The sequence below is a fragment of the Lynx rufus genome, unplaced genomic scaffold, assembly GCF_022079265.1.
Source record: "Lynx rufus isolate CCGP_SWC_20201006 ecotype Redwood Valley unplaced genomic scaffold, mLynRuf1.p SCAF_2, whole genome shotgun sequence".
NCBI lineage: Eukaryota > Metazoa > Chordata > Mammalia > Carnivora > Felidae > Lynx > Lynx rufus.
Window position 1 is genome coordinate 7,874,556 of NW_025814834.1, and position 17,074 is coordinate 7,891,629.

Sequence of the window (17,074 nt, forward strand, 5' to 3'; positions counted from 1 at the left end):
CATCCGACTTCAGCTCAGATCATGATCTCACAGCTTGTGAGTTCAAGCCCCACATCAGGCTCTGTGCTGATAGCTCAGGGCCTGGAGCCTGTTTCGGATTCTGCGTCTCCCTCTCTCTCTGCCCCTCCCCCACTTGCACTCTGTCTCTGTCTCTCAAAAATAAACAAACATTTAAAAATTTGATTAAAAAAAAAGAAACATGGAAATTTTATTGTAGAATGAATAAGTAAATTTTTAGAAAAAAAGCAACTAGAGTTGATAATGTTGTCATTAACATTTTCGATATCAAATAAATAAAAGCCAAGTTCATTTTGTGAGGCAAATATAGTTGTTCCCCCTATTTGTAGAGATAAAGATAATAAATACCCAAAAAAGTTTCCAAAAAATTTACTTCATACATAATTTTATTACTTTTGCACAATTATTTTCATTTTATTCTATTTTTCAGGACTAGTTCTGTATCCTTACAATTGCGTAGTTGTAGAATGTGCAACTATTTAACAATCCTTTTATAAATTTTATTTTATTTTCCATGTTTATTTTAGAGTTGTCTCTTATTACTTTATTATACAAATTATAAATGTTCATTGGAAATAACTTAGATAACATTTTTTTTTTTTTGAGAGAGAGAGAGAGAGCACATGCAAGCAGGGAAGAGGGGCAGAGAGAAAGAGAGAGAATCTTAAACAGGCTCCACGCTCAGCACAGAGCCCAATGTGGAGCTCAATCCCATATCCCTGGGATCATGACCTGAGCCAAATTCAAGAGGTGGACGCTCAACTGACTGACCCACCCAGGCACCCCGATAATCTATTTGATTATGAAGAAGCAACTAAAAATGTATGTGTAATTCTACCACCTAGAGATAAACAATCAGAGAGGTAGTAGACATTTGCATTTGAATTGGAATGTTCTTTTTGAAATTTTGCAGGTGAGATAGACAATTGGCCCTTGAACTATGGTGGGGCTTGGGGCACTAATCCCCTATGCTGTCGAAAATCTGCATGTAACTTTTGACCCCCCAAAAAACTTTACTACTAATAGCCTATTGTTAACCAGAAGCCTTACCAATACATAAACAGTCAATTAACACATATTTTGTAGGTCATATACATTATATACTGTATCTTACAATAAAGGAAGTTAGAAGAAAATTTATTTTTTTTTAAGTTTATTTATTTGGAGAGAGAGAGAGAACAGGGGAGGGGCAGAAAGAGAGGGAGAGAGAATCCCAAGCAGGCTGTGCGTTGACAGCTGATGAACTGTGAGATCATGAGCTGAGCCAAGCTCAAGAGTTGAACGCTCAAACAACTGAGCCACCCAGGTGCCCTGAGGAAAAAAAGATTAAGAAAATCATAAGAGAAAATACATTTACCATACATATGTGTTACATTTATCAAAAACTTCAAACCCATGTTGTTTAAAGGTCAACTGTAATTCAAATAACATCTAATTCGCCATTTTTAAGTGTATAGTTCAGTGGTTTTAGTATAATCACAATGTTGTTCAATCATCACCAAAATCAGTTTAGAACATTTCATCACACCAGAAAGAAACCCCATACCGATTAGCTGTCACTGCCCACTTCCCTCCCCTCCTCCCAGCCCCGGGAAACTACCAATTTTCTCTCTCTATGCATTTCCCTGTTCTGGATATTTCATATAAGAAGAGTGTTCTTTGGTCCCTTGTCACTGGCTTTCACTTAGCATGTTTTCAAGGTTCACTCATATTGTAGCACGAATCAGTACTTCATCCTTTTTTTATGGATAATATCCCATTGTATGGATATCCACGTTTTGTTTATCTGTTCAGCAATTGATAACCACTGGGTTGTTTCCACATTTGGGCCATTATGAAAAATGCAGTTATGAACATTCCAGTTCAAGTTTTTGCATAAACGTATGTTTTCAATTGTTTGCGGGTATATACGTAGAAGTGGAATTGCTTGGTCATGTGGGCTGGGTTATGTGGTAACTTCACCATTCTACATTCCCACCAGCAATGTATGAGGGTTCAAATTTCTCCACAACCTTGATGTCATTTGTTATTTCCACTTTTTTTTTTATTACAGCCATTCTAGTGGAGTAATATCTCATCTAGTAAAATGGCATCTCATTGTAATTTTAATTTGCATTTCCCTAATAGCTAGTGATGGTGAACATCTTTTCATGTGCTCATTGACCTTTTTTATGTCTTTTTGGAGAAATGTCTGTTCAAGTCTGTTGCCCTTTTTTTTTTAAATGGCTTGTCTTTTTTTTACCATTGAATTGTAAGAATTCTTTATATATTCTGGATACTAGGCCTTTATCAGATATATGATTTCCAAGTATTTTCTCCCATGTTGTGGGTTGTATTTTTACTATTTTATTAGTGTTCTCTGATGCCAAAAAAAAAAGTTTTAATTTTGATGATGTCCAAATTACCTATTTCTTCTTTGGTTGCTTGTGCTGTAGGGTGTCATATCTATGAAACTGTTGCCTAATCCAATGTCACAAAGATTTATACGTATGTTTTCTTCTACGTTTTAGCACTTACATGTAAATCTTTGATCTATTTGGGGGTAATTTTTGTAGATGCGGTGAGATAGAGATCTAACTTCATTCTTCTGCCAGTGGTTATCCTGTTGTCTAAGCACCATTTATTAAAAAGACTATTCTTTTCTCACTGAATGATCTTGGCACCCTTGTCAAAATCGATTGACCATAGATACATGGATTTATTTCTGGGCTCTCAATTCTGTTCCATTGATCTGTAAGTCTAAGCTCAAGCCAGTACCATACTGTTGTGATTAGTGTAGCTTTATAGTAAGTTTTAAAATTGAAAAGTATGAGTCCTCCAAATGGAATATACTTTACAATTGTTTTGTAACTTTTTCACTTCAAAAACTTGAAAATATGTATCAATGTGTGGACACAAATAACTCTATAGCATCAATTTAAATAAACATTATGAATTTTCCATTAGTTATTTGACCAAAATTATACCATATTATTAGATATATAATTTCCAATCTTTTATCACAATGTTTAATAAACATCCATGCAACTAAATCTCTGCACCTGAGTTAAATTATTTGCTTTGAAAAAATTATCTTTATTTATTAATTTAAAAGACTGTAGAAATTCCAATAAGTTTATGTACAATAATTTTATTCAGTGCTTAAGCATTATAAATAATGGTGCAATATCATTTTTGTATATTTGGTTACTCTCCTTCTGGATAATTTCCTTAGACAAAATATACTAAGTAACTTGAGATTTCTCAACCAAACAGTATAAACATTTTTATGACAATTGATATATATCCAATACATACTCCAAATGTATATTCTTTCAATTTAATGCTGCCCTAAAGCAATGTATACCAATTTCTTTTATTATTATTTAAAAAAAAATTTTTTTTAACATTTGTTTATTTTTGAGACAGAGACAGAGCATGAGCAGGGGAGGGTCAGAGAGAGAGGGAGACAGAATCCGAAACAGGCTCCAGGCTCTGAGCTGTCAGCCCAGAGCCTGATGTGGGGCTCAAACTCACGGACCGCGAGATCATGACCTGAGCCGAAGTCAGACGCCCAACCGACTGAGTCACCCAGGCGCCCCAATGTATACCAATTTCACTATAACTTTGTCAGAATTGGGTATTATACTTAAAGAAATCTATTTTAGTGATTGAAAATAGTGCTTTAGAGTTGCCTGGGTAGCTCAGTCAGTTAAGCCTCCAACTCTTAATTTCAGCTCAGGTTATGATCTCACAGTTAGTGGGTTCAAGTCCTGCATCAGGCTCTGTGCTGACAGTGTAGAGCCTGTTTGGGATTCTCCCTCTCTCTGTCTCTCTCTCTCTCTCTCTCTCTCTCTCACTCACTCCTCCCCTGCCCTTCCCCCACTCACACACTCTGTTTCTCTCTCAAAATAAATAAATAAAGTTAAAAAAAAGAATATAGTGCTTTATTTATATTTTAACTACATCTGTATGATTACTGGTGATGTTTTGACTTCTCATGTATGCTATAAATGTATTTCCTTCTGAATATATTGTTTTCTCATGCCTTCAACCAATTCTTTAACAAAGCCTCAATCCAACTAATTTGTAAGATCTCTTATTGAAGTGTAATAGTAACTGTTTTCTGTATACTTGCTGTTAACAACTTCCTGTCCATTTTACCTCATTTATGTTTAGTGTACAAGAATGGAACAGCAGCCAGGGCATCATGCTGGGCTTAGAATATTTATCCAATCGACATTTTCATGGTGCCTGCTCTGTGTGATGGCAGTCAGATACAGTGGTTCAGAGAAGTTTGAACCCATCTCTACCACAAACAGTCCGTGGCCTGGACTGGGTCAAGCCCGTTTTCTCATCTGTGAAATGGGGATGATGACAATTACCTTGTACATCACTGAGAGGACGTACGTATAAAGGACCTGGCAGAGGCCTGGGTTCTAAGAATACCACTGTGAACAAGCCAAGTGTTTCTTTTCCTCAAGAGCTCTGTTCAATCATCTGTTTCAGATCTGCTTCGTGGTTCTCCCTTCTTGCTTTTCCCCCTTCAGATTGGGCCATTTCTCTTGCTACCAACCTAGAATCCTTCATCATCTCCTACCACAAGAAGGCTAACCTTGCAGGGCTAACCCTGCAGTCAGTCAGGAGGTGTAAACCTGGAGCCTTCCACTGCCTCAGACTGTCTGTGGGATTTCTTAACCAAATCCTCAAACTTCATGTTCACCAGAATTATCTTTTCAGATACAGTAAACACATTTATACTTTTGCATCAACATTATGGATGGCAAGTGTTCCGCTATTGGGAAGAAGATTAAGGTAAACAATGAACTCAGGGCACCTGGGTGGCTCAGTCAGTTGAGTGTCTGACTTCAGCTCAGGTCATGGCCTCACAGTTTGTGAGTTTGAGTCCCGCATCGGGCTCTGTGCTGACAGCTCGGAGCCTGGAGACTGCTTCAGATTCTGTGTCTCCCTCTCTCTCTGCGCCCCCCCCCCCCCGCTCATGCTCTGTCACTCTCTCAAAAATAAATAAACATTAAAAAAAATAAAAAACAATGAACTTATTCACTTTATTCAGGTGTCACTGTTTTTATTCTTCTTGAAGAATCATAGTCCCTGAAATCCGAAAATACTGGCCAAAATCTTCTCCACCAGCAATGTCTTCTATCTACAGAGAAGAGCAAGCTTTTAGTCAGATAATACCTGCATCCAAACACATATTTCTTTTTTTTTAATGGTTTTCTTTTAATTCCAGTATAGTTAACATGCGGTGTTATATTAGTTTCAAATGTACAATATAGTTTTTCAACAATTCTATACATTGCTCAGTGCTCATCAAGATACATGTACTCTTAATCCCCTTCACCTATTTCATCATCCCCCCCCCCACCTCCCCTCTGGAGTTTGTTCTCTAACATTCACTTTGGGGGTGCCTGAGCGGCTCAGTTGGTTAAAAGCCTCCAACTCTTGGTTTCAGCTCGGGTCGTGATGTCACGGTTTATGGGCTCTGTGTTGACAGTGTGGAGCCTGCTTGGGATTCTCCCTCTCCCTCTTTCTCTGCCCCTCCCCTGCTTGCTCTCTCTCTCTCTCTCTCTCTCAAAATAAACATTTAAAAAGAAGAGTCTGGCTTTTTTGTGTGCCTCTTTTCCTCTTTGTTGATTTGTTTTGTTTCTTAAATTCCACATATGAGTGAGATCTTATGGTATTTGTCTTTCTCTGACTTATTTCACTTAGCATTATATTCTGTAGCTCCATCCACGTCATTGCAAATGGCAAGATTTCATTCTTTCTTATGGATGAATACTATTTCATTATATATATATATATATATATATATATGTATATATATACACACACACACCATATATTATATATATATGCCATATCTTCTTCATCCATTCATCTATCAATGGACACTTGGGCTGCTTCCATAATTTGACTATTGTAAATAGTGCTGCTATAAACATAGCGGTGCGCATATCCCTTCGAATTAGTGTTTTTGTATTCTTTAGGTAAATACCCAGTAGTGTGATTACTAGATCATAGGGTAGTTCTATTTGTAATTTTTTGAGGAACCTCCATACTGTTTTCCACAGTGGCTGCACCAGTTTGCATTCCCACCAACAGTGCACAAATGTTCCTTTTCCTCCACATCCTACCTAACACTTGTTGTTTCTTGTGTTGTTGATTTTAGCCGTTCTGGCCGGTGTGCAGTGATATCTCATTGTAGTTTTGGTTGGCACTTCCCTAATGATGAGTGATGTTGAGCATCTTTTCATTTCTCTGTTGGTAAAACACACATTTATTATTTAACAAAATGCTTTCCCTGTGCCAATAAGCACACTAAAAAAACCTCGAAGGAGGAGGACATTCTGAAGGGGTGGAGGAGTTCTTAAAGGAGACCGAGGCAGGAATTGGAGGAAGTATTAGTCTGGAAGCCAGCCTCTCCTTCCACTCCTCCCTTTGCTTCCTCCTGCCACCAGGGAGCCGCCACCTGGTGAGATGATAAGGCTGTCCCCAAACCACACGGCCTCATGGGAAAGCTGAGAGCTGTTGTCCCCCTCCCCCCCCTCCCCCCCCCCCCCCCCAGCTCCTCAGCCCAATGTCAGAGGTGCAGGCAGCCCAGCCCAGGAGGGACCACGGGCGCTTCCCCTCTCTGGCACAGCATAATGTGCTTCATCCAGGTCAGAGGACTTGGACCAGCTGGATCCTGGGGAGCCACTCCACCAAGAACTGGGGCTTTTGTGGAAACCCAGCTGCAAAGCCTATGGCCTTGTATATCCAGGACATCCCCAGAATGGCTTCCCAGGGTCTAACGTTGTACTCTCAGAACAGGCTGTGAGCGACCCCTAAAGGGTCCATCTTTGCAGCCGGGAGCTATGACGGGTGAGCTGGCAGGTGAGCAGGGAGTGCCCAGGGCAGCAGCAGGAGGAGGGTCCACAGATTGCCTGCCTGCTCTGTGTAGCAGATGCCTTCATATGTGCCTGTTTTCTCTGATTCAGAGAATCAGAAATTTTATCAATGCACCGATAAGCAGCCTCCAGGCTCTGAACTGTCAGCACAGAGCTCAACGCAGCGCTCAAACTCAAAGACTAACTATGAATGAGATTGTGACCTGAGCCAAAGTTGGACGCTTAACTGACTGAGCCACCCAGGCACCCCAATCGTTATTTTTAAAATCTTTTTTAATATTTATTTATTCCTGAGAGACAGAGAGAGACAGAGCATGAGCAGGGGAGGGGCAGAGAAAGAAAGACACACAGAATTCGAAGCAGGCTCCAGGCTCCGAGCTGTCAGCACAGAGCCCGACGCGGAGGTTCAAACCCACAAAACCGTGAGATCACGACCTGAACCAAAGTTGGACGCTCAACTGACGCTCAACCAACTGAGCCACCGAGGTGCCCCGCCCCAATTGTTATTTTAAATCTGTTTGTCTGATCCAGGTAGTTGAGACCTGCCCCTGTAAACTTGGTCCATCTCCAAACTCCTGTTCTATTTTTGTCAACCTAGTAACACACCCTTTACCAGTAACACATCCTTAATTAGTATTTATAACACATTTTTATATCTATAAGACTTTTTGCCTGAAGAATTTTCTTTAAAAAAAAGTTTTTCTTGGGGAGCATGGGCGGCTCAGTTGGTTAAGTGTCCTACTTCGGCTTGGGTCATGATCTCACATTTTGTGGGTTCGAGCCCCGCATCAGGCTCTGTGCTGACAGCTTAGAGCCTGGAGTCTGCTTCAGTTTCTGTGTCTCCCTCTCTCTCTCTGCCCCTCTCCTGCTCATGCTCTGTCTCTCTCTCTCTCCTTCAAAAATAAATAAAAACATTAAAAAAATCTTCTTGATCATTTTCATGAATTTATTATTCCTGAGAAAATTAATTTTTCAGCAATCACAAAGCCACTGAAGTTTTGTTTGGGATCATGTCAAATTTATGCAGTATGGTGGGGAGAATCAAGGTCTTTATAATAGTAAATCTTCCAATGGAGACACATGTATAGCTCTCCATTTAGTCAGGTGCTTCTTTTTGTCCCATAACGTTAAATTTTGTTTAATTTTTGGCATGGCTATTGTTAATGGGATTTTTACAGGTGCTTGCCAGGAGGAGGCTATTTGGTGGGTTTTCTTTTTTTTAATATTTTTTGCACGTGGCTACTCCTACATTTCCTTTAAATGGTCATTTCATAAACTCAATAACAGCTGAAAAACAGGAGTTGATACTATCATTATTTACCAGTGATTTACTGTATACCGTGAAAACCCAACACACAACTGAACACAAGAAGGAAACTCAAGGGAGAGCACCTTCTGAAGACTAGAGACAGTTCCTGGCCAAAAACAAAACAAAACAAAAAAAACAAGAGAAATAGAATTAAAAAGTATGAATTCAATAAGAAAATCCAGCTATTAATCCAAGTTTAAAATTAATATGTAAACAGGGGCTCCTGGGTGGCTCAGTTGGTTAAGCTTCCAACTTAGACTCAGGTCATGATCTCATGTTGTGAGTTCGAGCCCTGCATGGGTCTGTCTACTGTCAGCCCGGAGCCTGGTTCAGATCCTGTCTCCCAGTCTCTTCCCCTCCCCTACTCACTTGCCCACACACACGTGCAACCTCTTTCTCTCAAAAATAAATGCTAAAAAATAAATAAAATAAAATATGTAAACATTGTTTTATTTCTGTGTTAACAAAAACCCATAAAAGATAATAATTTTTAAAAATCCGCAGTAAGGAAACAAATATATGGAATTTTTTAAATCCCATTTATTATAGCCACAAAACCCGTAAAAATCCAGGAATAACTTAATAAAGATGTGTAGGACCTATATGTGGAAACTTCAAGGGTATGGAAAATAGAAAGATATACCTCATTCTTGGGTAGGAAAACTCAATATTGAAAAGATGACACTTTTTTTTACATTTATGGGCAAATCCAATAAAACTCCATAAAATCATAGCAGGATAATTGGGGAATTTGGATAAATTATTCTAAAGTTCTTCTGGAAAGTAAATATAAAAAAAGAAAAAAGAAAATCCTGAAAAAGAAGAGTATCTTCAGAGTGATATGCCCTACTAAATAGTAAAACATATTTAAAAACTACAGTGAATAAAACAGTATGGCCAGAAATAAGCAGGCAATGCAATAGAACCGTCCCAAATCGTACGTGAGTATATATGAGAATTCAGCACGAGAAAAATGAAAGTATAATTTGATGGAGGAAAACCTTCAAAAATGTGCCACAAAAGTCAGTAATGGTGTTGGGGCACCTGGCTACCCATTGGGGAAAAAGAGTTGTATTTTTCATTTTAAACCAAATAAATTCCAGAAAAATCAACCGCGTTAATTTTCAAAAGTTGAATGTACTGAAATAAAAAGCACATAAATATTTCTGCGATCTTGTGTTAGAGTCACTGAACAATGGAAGATTTCTTGCCTCTGGGACGCCTTTCAAAATGCAGGTGGACTAATGATAATCAACCATTCTTTGCAAAATCTTGTACCGGATGGTCCTGAAGGGTTTTGTACAGGACAAGCCTGAGCGTGAAGTGGGGCTTCAGGGGAATGCTGATTTCCCTCCTCCTTCCATCCTGGGGTGAGCATCCTTGACTTTCTGGTGCTTCGATGTTCCTGTCTCCCACATCCTTGATGATCGTTCTCTGGTCCAAGCTCCTCCTTTTTCCCTCACAACACCCAGCTCCTTTTCCACCCTTGACTGAGCTGTCTCACTGCAAACTGCCTTTGGGGCAGAACTGGTGAGATTGGAGGCAGAGGAGTCAAACTACTCCCAAATTCTATTAGGAACTGACCCTTCTGGGCACAACTCAAGGGAAATATTTCTTCTCTCACCTCTTATCAATAGATGGGTGGTAAATTAAACACTCTTGGGGCGCCTGGGTGGCTCAGTCGGTTGAGCGTCCGACTTCGGCTCAGGTCATGATCTCGCGGTCCGTGGGTTCGAGACCCGCGTCGGGCTCTGTGCTGACAGCTCAGAGCCTGGAGCCTATTTCAGATTCTGTGTCTCCCTCTTTCTCTGATCCTCCCCTGTTCATGCTCTCTCTCTCTCTCTGTATCAAAAATAAATAAATGTTAAAAAAAAAGAAAAAAAAACCCTCTTTCATCTGAATATATAAGGTAAGTTCCTTAAAAGCTATCAGGCAGCCCAAGCCAACAGGCAAGCTGACCCTGGAGAGATATAAAAAACAGGGTGGGAAGAAGTCAGAAGCTGTCTCGCTCTTGCTGTAAACTCATGATTGCTTCCTCTGTCTCTCTGGGGCCATTGCGTATCCATAGCATCAATTTGGCCAGGTTTGGATGATCCTTGGAAGATTGCTTGTCCCAGTTTTATGAGAGGGCTTGGTTTACCAGGTAGTTTCAATTAACATGTGACACTCCTTTGTCAACCTCCCAAATACATATGACAGATATTTTATTAATGGGTACAAACTCAGGAACTAGATCCTGAGTTTGGATCCTGCTTCTGCTATCTCCAGCTTCGTGACATTGAACAAGTTACTCAACCTTGCCGTGTCTCAATCTCCTTATCTATGAAATGGGGGTGAAAATAGCTACTGTATTTATTAAGCGTCCGACTTCGGCTCAGGTCATGATCTCTCAGCTCACGGGTTCCAGCCCTGAGTCGGGCTCTGTGCTGACAGCTTGGAGACCGGAGCCTGCTTCGGATTCTATGTCTCCCTCACTCTCTGCCCCTCCCCCACTCGTGCTCTGTCTCTCTCTCTCTCTCTCTCTCTCTGAAAAATAAACATTAAAAATTTTTTTCAAATAAAATAATAAATAAATATCCAATATGACAAATCGTCCCTTATGCTTTTCCCCACACCTTAGTCTTCACTGGTGTCTGCACTGGAGAACCTCCGTAGGTTCTGTAGGGATATTTTCACTGTCAAATGTGATGATGAAAGAGTATCACGAAAGTATCGACAGTAAAATCGCTTCTTTAGACTTTACTACGTGTAATTTATGATAATTTATTATATCATGTTAGAGAATGGGATGAGTTTACATTTGTACAGTCTTAAAAGTTTGCTTGGACTACAGACAGAGAAAATACAAAGAGTAAAACATGTTTGGCCTACAAACTGTTGGCACTGGCATGTTATATGCGCATAGCTACGCTAATTGCAGTTAAATATATTGTTAATGAAAAATAATCCGATATCGTCCACAACATGGTTTAGCCCTTACCGTGATTTTTATTACTTAAAGACCTCTTACGTTCTTCACACCCACTGGAATGGCAATGATCAAAAAGATCACAAGTACTGGCAACGATGTGGAGTAATCACAGCCCTCGTGCACCGTTGGTGGAAATGTATGCTGCAGCTAGATTGAAATACAGTCTGGCAGGTCCTCAAAAAGTTAAAAATGGAGTTACCATATGACCCGGTAATTCCACTCCTAAGTATACACTCAAGAGAATGAAAACATACGTTGACCCCCAACTGTGTGCGTACATATTCATAGCAGCATTGTTCATAATTCTTAATTCATAATTCATTATGAATTCATAATTCGTAATTGTTGGCTATATATATTCAAAATAGCCAACAAATGGAAGCGACCCAAAAGCCCATCCACTGATGAATGGATAAACAAAATGTGGTATGTACATACAGTGGAATGTTATGTAGCTATTAAAAAAAAAAAAGTACTGATATATGCTACAATATGATTGAGTCTTAAAAGCATTATGTTCAGAAGGCAGACCCACAGGGCCACATATTGTCTCATTCCATTTATATAAAACGCCCAGAATAGGCAAATCTATAGACACAAATATTGGTGGTTGCCTGGGCTTGGAGGGCATGGACGGATTGAGGGTTGATGGTTCAAGGTGGGGGTGAGGGGTCCAGGGTGGATTCTGGTGATGGTAGCACAACTCAGAATATACTAAAAGCCACTGAATTCTACATTTTATTTATTTATTTGTTCAGTTGTAAATGTTTATTTATTTATTTTGAGAGAGAGAGACAGAGAGACAGAGAGCAAGTGGGGGAGGGGCAGAGAGAGAGGGAGAGAGAGAGAATCCCAAGCAGGCTCCATGCAGTCAGCACAGAGCCCAACATAGGTCTCAATCTCACAAACCACGAGATCATGCGTGACCTGAACCAAAACCAAGAGTTTGACGCTCACCCAACTGAGCCATCCAGACGCCAGAATTCTACATTTTAAGTGGGTGGGTTGGTTATACCTCATTATACCTCAAAATGCTGTTTTAAAACTCTTACTCTGTTTCCAACAGGTGACAACTGCCTGTGTGTATTTAAGCTTACTTATTATAATCCTCGATCCATTATATTTACTGATCCTTAGATCGGATCCTTAGAATAAGCATGACACTAAATTTATTTTCATGCTCACCTTTACAATGGGATTTGACAGAAAGCATTAAACCAATTTCAGCAAACTCGGAGGAGTTGGTTCTTTACGGAGTAAATATTGCCACCTTTCAGGTGAATTCATTCTTTCCAGGAACGTAAGCTCTTCTAGACATTGACTTATAATACAAATTGGATGCAAGCCCTCTTTCCTGTGGGGACAGCTGCGTAAGGAGGGCTCTTGTAATTTGCTAACCTCACAGCTCTCAGAGAGATAAGGTGAATTTTGCTTCCTCGGTTTTGAATTAATTTCAGTGGAGGTACGTTTACAGATTTTACAAATCCATTCCCATTTCTTTCCCTAAGAAACATTAATTATTTTTCACAATATCAAAGGCAACGTAATGGGAAAGTCATAAACTTCACCTGCTTGGCAGACAGGTCAGATCACAGACAAGTCCCAGATCACAGACTCTGAGACCTCTCAGCCTTCTCAGCAGGAAGGCTGGTCAGTTTGGGGGTGCAGCCTTCCCTGATATATGAAGTCTTGCTGCGGTGCGTGGCTACGTCCCCCAGTCTGTCCTTCTGGTGCTTCTCCGGCTGCCTGCCGGGGAAGCAGAAATTCAGACACCCTACCCACGCTCCTACTCCAAGACCTCACTGGCTGGTGCTGCTGCCTCCATCCCTGTCCCTCCAATGTTCCAGGTAGACCCAGCTCACTGGCTCTGCTGGCCAATGGTGCAGCTGATGAGGGAAACAAAGGCAAATGAAAAGTCCTTGACAAGTCCTTGAAACAGACAGAGTGACATTCCTCGAGGGGCTCAACTCCCTCACTGATGACACTTTGCTAAGGGCAAAAGTCAGCGTTCGCTTAACATCCCGACCTCCAGGATCCTGTAAGTCTACTTTAACATATCAAAATTCCTTTGGAAATGTCCTTTATCTCTACCGCCACCCATCCCCAAGATATAGGTTGGCAATCATACTCCAAGCTTATGGTCCGCTGCTATACATCTGAAGGGTCTCATCACGACTGGGGTTTTACTAATTAGTGATAGGTGACCTTTTCCTAACAGCAGCCAGCCCCTCAAGGTCCTGGAAACTTTGCTTCCAAAACATCTTAGAGACTTACACTGTCCCTAACCACCTCCCAACCTGAAGGTCAGTCACCCATCACAGCTCTTTCTGCCCACGGGTCCTGTCCCCATGCCCATGTTTTAATCAAATCACCTTTTTGCACCAAAGACGTCTCAAACACTCTTTCTTGGCCGTCAGCTCCGAACCCCACCACTCCAGCCCTGCATCACAGCTGTAGGTCTAGCCACAGGGAAGCTCCCACGGGGCCTCAGAACAGCAGCTCCTGTGGTGTTAGTGCCTGTTCCACAACCTCTGCTGCAGCGGGGAGCCAGGCCCCGCCTGTGGGGTCCCTTAGTTGAGAGGGGCAAGGAGAGGCTGTGCCCCATGGTACCAGGTGTCCAAGGAGAGCACCAGCATCCCACGTGCAGCTTTTCCAATTCACACAGCACCAAGCCCCCTAGGCCCGCCCATGGTGCCAGCAGGCTTGGCTGACCACAAGGTGGGCGTGTGCTCTTACCTGGGAAGACTCAGTTCCCTAGACTGGGGTTAAGAAACACCAGTGTGGGGGCGCCTGGGTGGCTCAGTCGGTTGAGCGTCCGACTTCAGCTCAGATCATGATCTCATGGTTCGTGAGTTTGAGCCCCGCGTCGGGCTCTGTGCTGACAGCTCAGGGCCTGGAGCCTGCTTCCGATTCTGTGTCTCCCTCTCCCTGTCTGCCCCTCTCCTGCTCACATCTGTCTCTCTCTCAAAATAAATAAAGATTTAAAAAGAAAAATTTTTTAAATAAATAAATAAATAAAAGAAACGCCAGTGTGACCACAGCCTAGGGGTTCTTTTCAGCACCCCTGTAAGTCCCTATTCTGGTTATCCGTCATCTACCCCCTCACCCCCCAAATCCATTTTGCTTATTCTCTGCTCTGCTTGGCCACAGTTGTGGCAGTGGCCCACCCCTGCCCAGGTGGGCTCTATACAACATTCCTCAGACCCTCCTGGTTGTCCAAGCAAAAAGGAAAGGGAAAAACAAATGGTTAACTGATAGAGATCACAGTCCCGCAGGACAGGAGTTTCCACCAGTTTGCAACTGTTTTAACAATTTACAAGAGGGGCACCTGGGTGGCGCAGTCGGTTAAGCGTCCGACTTCAGCCAGGTCACGATCTCGCGGTCCGGGAGTTCGAGCCCCGCGTCAGGCTCTGGGCTGATGGCTCGGAGCCTGGAGCCTGTTTCCGATTCTGTGTCTCCCTCTCTCTCTGCCCTCCCCCGTTCATGCTCTGTCTCTCTCTGTCCCAAAAATAAAAGAAAAAGAAAAATAAAATAAAAAAATAAAAAAACACAATTTACAAGAAAAAAGGCAATCTCCAGAAACCTATAGCCTCAGTTTTCTGGAGCCCTAACATCACCCTCCCCTCCATAGTGATGCGGGGAACAAAGGCAAGAAGAAAATGTAGATAATATTAAATTTCCTTAAAACCTGCAGCCCATTGATAAATACTTGAGACAGGCAGAATAAAACATTCCTGCCAGAAACTCCCAACTGTCTTGTCTTAATGTTAAAGTCTTACTAGAGGGAAAATAACTTTAGCTCAACAATAACAAGGTCTCCAGTATCTTATGAGTCCTTTTTAGCAGATGAAAGTCCTTTTGGAAACCTCCCTTTTTCCTTACCCCTCTTCCCCCCAACTCCATAGTATATAATCAGTCACTCCTCACAACCCCAGTGCAGCTCTTTCTGCCCACGAGTCCTGTCCTGTGATTTAATAAAATCACCTTTTGCACCAAAAATGCCTCAAGCATTCTTTCTTGGCTGTCGGCTCCGGACCCCAACACTCCAAAACGGCATCAAAAGTACTATTGAAAGGCATATCTTGGGGCGCCTGGGTGGCGCAGTCGGTTAAGCGTCCGACTTCAGCCAGGTCACGATCTCGCGGTCCGTGGGTTCGAGCCCCGCGTCGGGCTCTGAGCTGATGGCTCAGAGCCTGGAGCCTGTTTCCAATTCTGTGTCTCCCTCTCTCTCTGCCCCTCCCCCATTCATGCTGTGTCTCTCTCTGTCCCAAAAATAAATAAACGTTGAAAAAAAAAAAAAAGGCATATCTTTCAGGGCGCCTGAGTGGCTTCGTTGGTTAAATGTCCGACTCGGTTTCAGCTCAGTTCATGATCTCATGGTTTGTGAGTTGGAACCCTGTGTCAGGCGCTGCACTGACAGTGCAGAGCTGGCTTGGGAATCTGTGTCTCCCTCTCTCTCTGCCCTTCCCCTGCTCATGCGCACATTCTCTCTCTCTCAAAAGAAAGAAGAAAGAAAGAAAGAGACAAAGAAAGAAAGAAAAGAAAGAAAGACAGAGAGAGAAAGAAAGAGAGAAAGAGAGAGAAAGAAAGAAAGAGAAAGAAAGAGAGAGAAAGAAAGAAAAGAAAGAGAAAGAAAGAAAGAAAGAAAGGAGGGAGGAGGGAAGGAGAGAGGGAGGAAGGAAGGAAGGAAGAAGGAAGGAAGAAAGAGAGAGAGAAAGAAAGAAAGAAGAAAGAAAAGAAAGAAAGGCCCATCTTTCATGCCCCAGCTCTCAATCTTCCCTTCGGGGTAGTTGGAGAGAGCAAAATGGAGTCACTCACGTCAAACAGCAGCTTGTGTCAAGCAGTGATGCAAGCAGCCAAGGGTGTTGCAGCTAAGACCGGGTATCTTGGAAACCAGCACAGGCTGACGACACCCAGAACTGATAACCAGCAGAACCAGAGGAAGTCTGCAAAGGCCCAGGACTGATTAAACTCCTTTCAAACGAGAGGGTTTTGCAGAAAACCATCAGACTTTCTAGATGCTGACCCTTTCATGTCTGACCACATCAAAACTGCTGCCGAAGCCTATGCCTGGTTGATCTCTGAACGGAGAGTCTCCACTGCTTGAACATAATAAACAGCACTCGCCCAGAGCTGACCCAGAGCGGAGAGAGGCCCTTCTCAACTGCGCGCTCACAGACTGACTTCGCGTTTGGTTTGTTAACTTCCTACCCTTTGTTGTATTTTGTCTGTTGTGTGACTTTGTTTTGTGCTTGGCTTTGTGTGACGTATAAGAAGCCAAAAGAAACACACAGTCCTGGAGTTGAGAATCCTGAACCTGCTTATGTTCATGTTAACCTTGCTTTATGATTGAACTAAGCTGACATTGTAGGAAGACACAACCTGTGTGCTATCATACCGTGTTTGTGACAGTAGTCTTCGCTAAATTCTCCCAGCTAAATCTTCTGAGTTGCCATGAACCTGACTCCAATTGCCCCCCAGGACTCTTGGGGAATCCTATGGCAGACAAGTGTTTCCTCAAAATGATGATTTTGACCTCCCACCAATAAGACAGCTGAAGACTGAGCCACGTTTAATCTGACTTAGAAAAATGTAACATTTCTTATGCATTAGCGTTGCAGAGCAAATCCACACAGTTACCCAAGTGTGGACCTCTGTGAGCAATTGGGCTCTCCATCACTTGGCCACTCAGGGCCCTCCTGTATTCTTCAACACTCTGTGAAGAGATGGTAGGTGCATAAGACCATTTATCACCCTCTCCTTGACTTTGGGCTCCAGGAGCAGAATCAGTGAAGGTCTGAGCCCCATGTGCTCAGGTAGGAGCCCAGTTCCTGAGACAGATCTGAGGTTGGTGCCTTAACTCGACAAGTTCCTGGTCCAGGCTGTTTT

General features: G+C 42.1%; 1 long non-coding RNA gene across 1 annotated transcript; it reads right to left on the reverse strand.

Annotated features, from left to right (window-relative positions):
- Window positions 1-1,292: 1,292 nt before the first annotated feature.
- LOC124515580 (uncharacterized) lies at window positions 1,293-16,351 on the reverse strand. The gene is made up of 3 exons (XR_006962844.1): window positions 16,004-16,351; window positions 5,063-5,161; window positions 1,293-1,329 (listed from the first exon to the last, which is right to left on the reverse strand). It is a non-coding gene; the product is annotated as an uncharacterized LOC124515580 (long non-coding RNA).
- Between the last annotated feature and the right edge of the window lie 723 nt (window positions 16,352-17,074).